Genomic DNA, 8,512 nt, shown 5'->3' on the forward strand with positions numbered 1-8,512 from the left:
CTTCCTTCCTTCCTTCTTTCTTTCTTTCTTTCTTTCTTTCTTTCTTTCTTTCTTTCTTTCTTTCTTTCTTTCTTTCTTTCTTTCTTTCTTTCTTTCTTCCTTCCTTCCTTCCTTCCTTCTTTCTTTCTTTCTTTCTTTCTTTCTTTCTTTCTTTCTTTCTTTCTTTCTTTCTTTCTTTCTTTCTTTCTTCCTTCCTTCCTTCCTTCCTTCCTTCCTTCCTTCCTTCCTTCCTTCCTTCTTTCTTTCTTTCTTTCTTTCTTTCTTTCTTTCTTTCTTTCTTTCTTTCTTTCTTTCTTTCTTTCTTTCTTTCTTTCTTTCTTTCTTCCTTCCTTTCTTGCCATGTTGGTTAATTCTTCAGCATTGTTTTCTTTTGTATATCTCTTACTGTTAGTCACAGTTTATTTTTTTCATGTGGTTGTTTCCCTTTTTTCCCCCTACAAACTACCTCTTCACATCCTTTGACCATTTATCAATCTTGTCCTCATATATTTGAATCAATTCCCTTGATATCTTGGATATTGCACGTTTATCTGATCAATTTGCTATGAAAATTCTTTTCCCAGTTAATGGTCTCCCATATAAGTAAAACTTCATGGATTTTGGCAGAAAATTTTCAATTTTGTATTGCCCATTTTATCTCCCATGAGCCTCTCTACCCTTTGTTTAATTAAGAATTCTTTTCCTATTCATACTTATGAAAGGTATGTCCTTCTTGGTACCTCTATTTTACTTATTATATAATCTTTTATCTAGGCCTTGTATTCATTTGAAGTTTACTGTGGTATATGGTATAAGATGTTGGTCTAAACCAGGGGTGGGGAACTTTCGGCCTTGAAGCCACATTGACCTTCTAGGTCCTCGGGTGTAGCCTTTTGACTAAGTCCAAGTTTTACAGAACAAATCCTTTTATTAAGGGGATTTGTTCTGTGAAGTTTGGATTCAGTCAAAGGGTCACACTTGAGGACCTAGAGGGCCACATGTGTCCTCAAAGCTGCAGATTTCCCCACACCTGCTCTAAATTTAATTTCTGCCAGATTGCTGTCTAGCTTTTCTAGCATTTTTGTGGAATAGTAAGTTCTTGGGTTTGTTGATCGCCATGCCCCTATGTTTGTTTTTGGATATTATGAACTTAATCTGTTCTACTGCTCAACTTTTCTCTTTTTAAATTAATACTAAATGATTTTGATGACTTCTGTTTTGCAGTATAGTTTGGGATCTTCTCCCATTTGGTTACCTTCCTTCCTGATTTTTTTTTCATATTTTCTTGCCGTGATCTTGACCTTTTAAGCTTCAGATTAATTTTGTAATTATTTTTCTAGTTCTACAAAGTAACCCATTGGTAGATTAATCAGTATGGCACTGAATCTGTACATTAACTCAGGTAATATTATCATATTTACTATATTGGCACAGCCCAAGAATGAGCAGTTAATATCTCTCTATTTAGGCTTATCCTTATTTCTATAAAGAGTGTTTTATAGTTGTATTCATATACATTCTGCACTTATTTTGAATGTAATATTGCTGTGTTTTTTCCTGATGGGTTTTTGTTTGTAATATTTGGAAAGACAAATGATTTTTTTGTGGGTTTGTTTTATATCTTACTACTCTTCTGAAGTTATTGTTTCAATTAATTTTTAGTTGGCTCTCTAGGATTCTCTAAGCAAACCGTCATATCATCTGCAAAAACCCCCCAAAAAACAAAAAGCCCATGTTTTTTTCTCTTTGTCAAAGCTCAGCCATCAAGGAACTTGGGAGGTTACAGGATATGTTTAGACAGTAAGCCAATGAGTTATTAAAACAATGACTAAGAAAGGAATGACCTAATTATACTAGGATAGAGTACCTTTAGTTGCAAAGTTCCATTGATTTGGGGAATTTACATAGGATTTACTCTCTCAAAGTCTTCTGAATCATTTAGAAGCTCCAGATAGGGATTGCCCTATGTCTTTTTTTAGGTGACTAAAGAGGGAATTCCTGCATGTTTGGTTCCACAAAAATGTTCTTTCTGAAGCTGATTAATTGATGAGGGACATCAAAGGAGGAGGTAAGAGTACTAAAAGACACAGAGTAAGCAGATTGCATTTATGTCTCCTCTCCATGACCCTCCCACCCCTTACAAACTGTGTGACCCAGGGCAAGTCACTAAACTTCCCTCAATTTCACTTTCCTCATCTGTGAAATGGGAATGATAATAACACCTATATCATAAGATTATTGTGAGGATCAAATAAGATAAAAATATGTATGGTGCTTTGTAAATCTTAAAGAATTATATAAATGCTAGCTACTATAAAAAAGCATCAATAAAATTTTTTAAAAATCAAAAACATTATTTGACATAGTTGACTACCACCTCCTTCTAAAAACCCTTTCCTTTTGGAAATATAAAGGACTGCCATTTTTGGGGGGAATAGTTTAAAAATGGGTATATGAATATAATAGAAATGATGAAATGGATAATTTTAGAGGAAACTGGGAAGACCTTTATGAATTGATGCAGAGAAAAGTAAGCAGAACTGGCAGAATAATTTATACAGTAATACTAACATAGAGAAAAAATTTTTGAAAGACTTTGGAACTCTGATCAATAAAATGATAAATCATGAATCCAAAAGAATGAAGATAAAACATACCCTTCATCTCTTTCCAGAACAGTGATGCACTTAAAATGCATAGAGCCACACATTTTCATACATGATTAATTTGAAAATTTGTCTCATAAATATATATTGAGGGATTTTAAAAAGTTGCTCAATGGGGGTGAATATTGGGAGGGACAGATTGATCTTAAAAACTTATTACTCAAAAAAATTTTAAACAATTTTAAAAAAGGAAATGGAATACTCAAGATTATTTTTTCCCTCTCCCTTGTGCATCAGTCATCTTCATGAATAGATTAAGACTCTCTCTATCAGAGCCTAAGATCTCAAGTTCCAGACCCAATGCTTTTGCCTCTTCCACTAATCCAATAGGCTCATATCTTGGCTCTTGAGGAATGCCCTTTTATATGGTTCACTGATCTACCATGAGAGAAATATATGCAATTGAACCTCAGCAGCCATTAACCAATAATGAATACCCTGAGGGATGGGGATGGAAGGGGTGGTCCTGGCAAGTTCTTCTAATGTACTTGAGTTATGAGCTGCATGGATGACATGTGAGAGAACCCTGAGGGATGGTGTAGACAAGATTTTCATTTATATTGATTCCTGGGCAGTGACCATGGGTCTGGATGAGCAGTCTGGGTCCTGGGAAATGCAAGAGTATTTGGGATCAGCATAAAGGGAGGAATTTCAATAATTCCTCTTACCACATACAGTTGTTGTGGGGGTAAGCTAATGCCCCTCAGAGATATTACATACCTTCTACTAAAATTAATAAGCATGTTGGTGCTCTCATGAGAATGGCAAAGATTGGGGACTAGATCTGGTTATGGGGGACGTGATGCTATATAGTGGTGAGTTCAAGACTGTATGACTTCATTAACTGATACAGTCTGATCTATTCAGCAATGCTTTTTGTGCCAATTGGAGCATCTATCTTTGAAATATAGGTATGGCACAATTGCCATGGTTATCCACCTTTCTCTGACTGGTAAATTGATTTCAATGGACCTCTTCCCTCATCTTAAAGTCCTTGCTGCAGGTAATACTTGTTCAGATTAGGACATTACTACTATTCAGTCATTCTCAATTGTGTCTGACTCTTTGTGACCATATTTGGTGTTTTCTTGGAAAAGGAGTGGTTTGTCATTTCCTTCTACAGATAATTTTACAGATGAGGAAACTGAGACAAACTGGGGTAAATGATTTTCCCAGGGTGCCATGTATATCTAGTAAGGCATCTGAAGCCAAATTTGAACTTAGAAATATGAGTCTTCCTGATTTCAGGCCCCGCACTCTAACCACTGTGCAATCTAGCTGCCCCAGTTCCCCCCCCACATACATGTACACACATGTAAATGTATATTATATGCATGTATATGTGCCTGTGTGTATATATGTGTACACAATGCACATACAAATATATATGTATACACACATATATGGAGAGAGAGACCTATTCTATATCCTAAATTTGTCACATCTCTGTAATGTTTCATCATGGGTCCTTTGGAATCATGAACAATCATTTTATGAATCATAATTCTTACAGCTTTCAAAGTTGTTTTTACAGTGTTGTTATTACATAAATTGCCCTGATTCTGCTCGTATTTTTCTTAATCAGTTTATCAAAGTCTTCAAAATTGTTCAGTTTTAAAATGCTGACGTTAGAGTAAAAATTGTTTCCCTGGTTCTCCTCATTTTCCTCTGCATCAACTCATATAAGTCCTTCCGTGTCTTTTTGTAATCATCTATTTACATCATGATAGTAATGAATTACATTTATATGGTACAACTTCATTTGTTGTCATTCTTCAATTGTTGAACACATTCTTGATTTCCATTTTTCTGTTGGGTGGCTCAAAAAGAGCTGCTATACATATTTTTGTACACAAAAGACTTTCTTCTTTCTTTTGTCTCTTTTGGTTACAGGCCTAGCAGTACTATAGCTGGGTAAAAGGGTACCAGAGTAACTTTGTGTATACTTCCAAATTGCTTTCTGGATTGGCTGTACACATTCACAGGTCTTCCAATAGTGCATCAATGTACCTGTTTTCCCATAACCCCCTCAATATTTATCACTTTTCTTTTTTGTCATCTTTGCCATTCCACTGGTAGGGTAGAATTTCATAATTGCTCTCATTTGAGTTTCTTTAATTAGTAGTGATTTGGACCATTTAAAAATATTGTTGTATGATTTCTTCCCTCGATAACTGCATGTTCATAGTCTTGGATCATTTATCAACTGGAAAATGATACTTTCCTTTTTTAATGGCATATGGGCAAGGTGAAATCATTTTTACCTGGTGAATTTTACCAAGGTGAATTCGCCTCAAAAACAAATATATCCTTTAGCAGATCCAACAGGAATCCTGAGAATACAGATGAAAGTAAGAAGGAGTCTTCATCTGGTCCAAGCAAAAGAAGGTAGCAGCCCCTCAACAAAAGACTCGAAAGGGGAAATCTTGGTATCATCCCCTATTGGGGTTTCCAGGGAGGGAGAAGCTTTGGCTGATGATCCAGGGAACACTTAGCGGGAGATGGTATGAGGTAAGTTTCTGTGTGAGCTGAGACCCTGATTGTATGCAAGAGGCTAAAGGACTCTTAGATTACTCACTGCAGATGATCCTGACCCATGATGGGAATTTGAGACAGATTTGGAGATGTCAAGACTGCTATCATGGCCCTGATGTTCCTAGAGCTACTTCTCTTGATTGCTACCACTTTATATTAGAAGACCCATTATGAACTGTTCCTGCATTGGATCGTACCTTTTAAAGAAGCTGTTATAAATTGTTTTATGTTTTTATATTTTTGTTATCTGACTTAAGCTTCTCCTATAATGTTGCCTCTGGTAGGCATTTTTTCTGAAACCAGAGGTATTTTTAAGTCGTTTTAGTGGTGGAAGGTTCATTGGAGGGTTGGGGTGGGAGGCACAGATTTCTTTACATAGACTTTGGTGGTTTTCTTTTAAGGAGGCAAGGAAGCTATCCTTGGGAATTGGTTCGTCCAAAGGAGTGTTGTTATTGTTGTTGTTGTGTCATTTTAGTCATGTCCAATTCTTCATGACCATTTTTGGAGTTTTCTTGGCAAAGATGCTGGAGTGATTTGACATTCCAATCCACTTTACAGATGATGAACTATAAGGCAAACAGGGTTAAATGACTTGCCCAGCATCACACAACTAAGTGTCTGAGGCTGGATTTGAACACATGAAGATGAGTCCAGAGGAGTAGGACTTTAAAAAATACTGCTTCTCTTTTAGTCCAAAGGAGTAGAGATTTTTTTAAAAAGTCCAGACTATATGGAGTTGGTCCTTCTGAGGTTTGGCAGAATTCCCACTGCCCTTCAGGGATACCTTTCTGACCCAATGTTTCCATCGTTGCAGCGAATGCCAAGAGCAATAGTATTTTATCTGAATTAGCAAGTAAGAGTTGTATCCTTTTAGATCTTACATTAAAGTTATTGTTATTACATTTTATAGCATACGAACAGTTTGTTGCATTCCTGGAGTCAGGAAGACCTTAGATCAAATCCCGCCTCAGACACTTACCAGCTGTATAATGTGGGCAAGTCATTTAACCTGTTCTTTGGTTTCTCATCTGTAAAACTGGGATAATAATAGCACCTACCTTCTGGGGCTGTTTTAAGGATCAAATGAGACAATAATAGTAATTCACTTATCACAGTGCTCAGCACATAGTAAGTGCTACACAAATGTTAGCTATTATTATTTCAATCCCAAACCTGAATCAATGTACTGGCCTCAGTTAGGCCCGGCCCAGAATATAATAATTTAATAAACATTTCCTTCATTTCTGAATATATACCTCTGTCTTTCCTACCCAGTACATGAGCCATCCCTTTTAACAAAGAATAAAAAAGAAAGAGGGAAAAAATCAGCTCAGCAAAACTAACCAAGACATTTAGCCAGTCAATCATACGATGTTACATATCCATATGGCATGCAGTGGAATTTATGGTTTAAGAGGTATGAATATTTTATTCACTTTTTTAAAGCATCATTCCAAATTGCTTTCCAGGATTGTTAGACTAATTGCAACATCATTGCTTTTTTTTTTTTTAACTAAACAGGTAACTCCAGAAAGTTGAAAGGGTTTTTGCTCAAGAAGGTGCCATATAGAAATTCAGTAGTTTATGGAGCCTTAGAGGCCTCTGATAATTCTCTGCAAATTTCCTTTCAAGTCCTTGCCCCAGGGGAAACCTCTGCAGCTTCCAGATGCTCAGGACTGGAAGGGGTTGCTTGGGTGATAGTTAAGACAATGGGTTGACACCATTTATAGATTCTCTGGGTTTCTAACTCTGGTATAGCAAATCCATCATACATCCCAGATGTCAGGAAACTCTTTCTGAAGAAAATAGGTGATGGAACTGAAGCCCAACCCACCAAGGAGACCTCTGCATCAGGTGAAGAGGCAATTTATTTGGATTTTGACAGCTAAAGTTCAGGGCTGTTAATAAGTACAATCTGGTTCTCTGCATTCCCAGGTGTGAGGCCTCCCCTCCAGTCCTGAAAGATCAGGTTGCCCCTGTATTCTGAGCACTCCAGCACCATGGAAGGAAGGACTAAAGGAGGGGAATTAAATTATTACTTATTGTGAATATCAAAAAAGGACTATTTGAAAGGTTGGCATTTAAGAGGATCTCCCAAATTCACAAATATTTGTATAGGTCTTCCTGTTCTCTACGTTTGTCTAGTGATTTGATTCAATTCAGCTCAATAAAATTAAATTCAAACAATTTGTTGCTTATTCTGTGCAAGGTACTGTGCCAGACTCTGGGGATACAGTCAAAGAAATATCCCAGCCTTCAAGGATATTACATTTTAGAAGAGAGGTAGAGCTAGGGCACAGATAGGTAAACACAAAGCGTATAGAGAATAATAAAAATAATAAAGTCAGGAAGGAGAAAGTGTTGATTATTGGGAAAATCAGGACAGGCTTGGTATAGGAGTTGACCCCTGAACTATGCCTTAAAGTAAGCTAGAGTCAGAAGTGAGGAAGAGTACAGAAATGGGGGACCATAGTAAACCATAAACATGGGAGGTATTTGATTAGAATTTCTTCCAAGAGCAGGCCATCCCCACTTAAGGTTTAGAAGCTTATAAATGGAGTCATTTCCTGAGTAATCAGAATATGTATTAAAAGTCAGAGCCAGGAGCCTTCTGGGTAATTAGAATTCTGCTTTGTCCAATCCATCTTGTCAGACCAGAAGTAGAAGATGGGTGTATGACCAGATCTGCTCCTCATTCCTAATTCTCTTTTCTTGTTTACTTCTTTGGGGATCTGGTCCTCTACATGTCAAAAGCAAAAGGGCATAAAGAACCATTGGTCCTGGAGTAAGAATTCAATTCAGTAAACATTTACTATTAGGAGTAGCTGGTGGTGCAGTAGAAAGAGGGCTGGGCCTGGATCCAGGAAGATCTGAGTTCAAATCCTACCTTAGATACTTCCTATCTATGTGACCCTGGGCAAGTCTCTTCACCTCTTCCTGTCTTACTTTCCTCAACTGTAAAATGAAGATAATAAAAGCACCTACCTCCCAGGGTAGTTTTGAGGATCAAATGAGATGATATTTGTAATGCACTTAGCATAGTGCCTGGTACATAGTAGGCACTATATAAATGCTTATTCTATTCCATTATTAAGTGCCTATGATATATAGTCTTTATTTTCTGGGTGCTACTGCCCTTTCTTCCCAAACTATTTTATATTTATTTGCATATATTTGTTAAACAGGAGTTATTTGTATAATCAGAATTATAGTAGTCTATGATGAATTATAGTCTATGATATATACAAGTCTCTGTGCTAGTTAGGTGCTGAGAATAAAGAAACAAAAATGCAATGGCCCCTGACCTCAAGGAGTTTATATTCTATCTAGGT

Source organism: Petaurus breviceps, unplaced genomic scaffold, assembly GCF_028583685.1.
Source record: "Petaurus breviceps papuanus isolate PSGF00001 unplaced genomic scaffold, PetGlider_PUasm1.0 90750, whole genome shotgun sequence".
NCBI classification, from domain to species: Eukaryota; Metazoa; Chordata; class Mammalia; order Diprotodontia; family Petauridae; genus Petaurus; species Petaurus breviceps.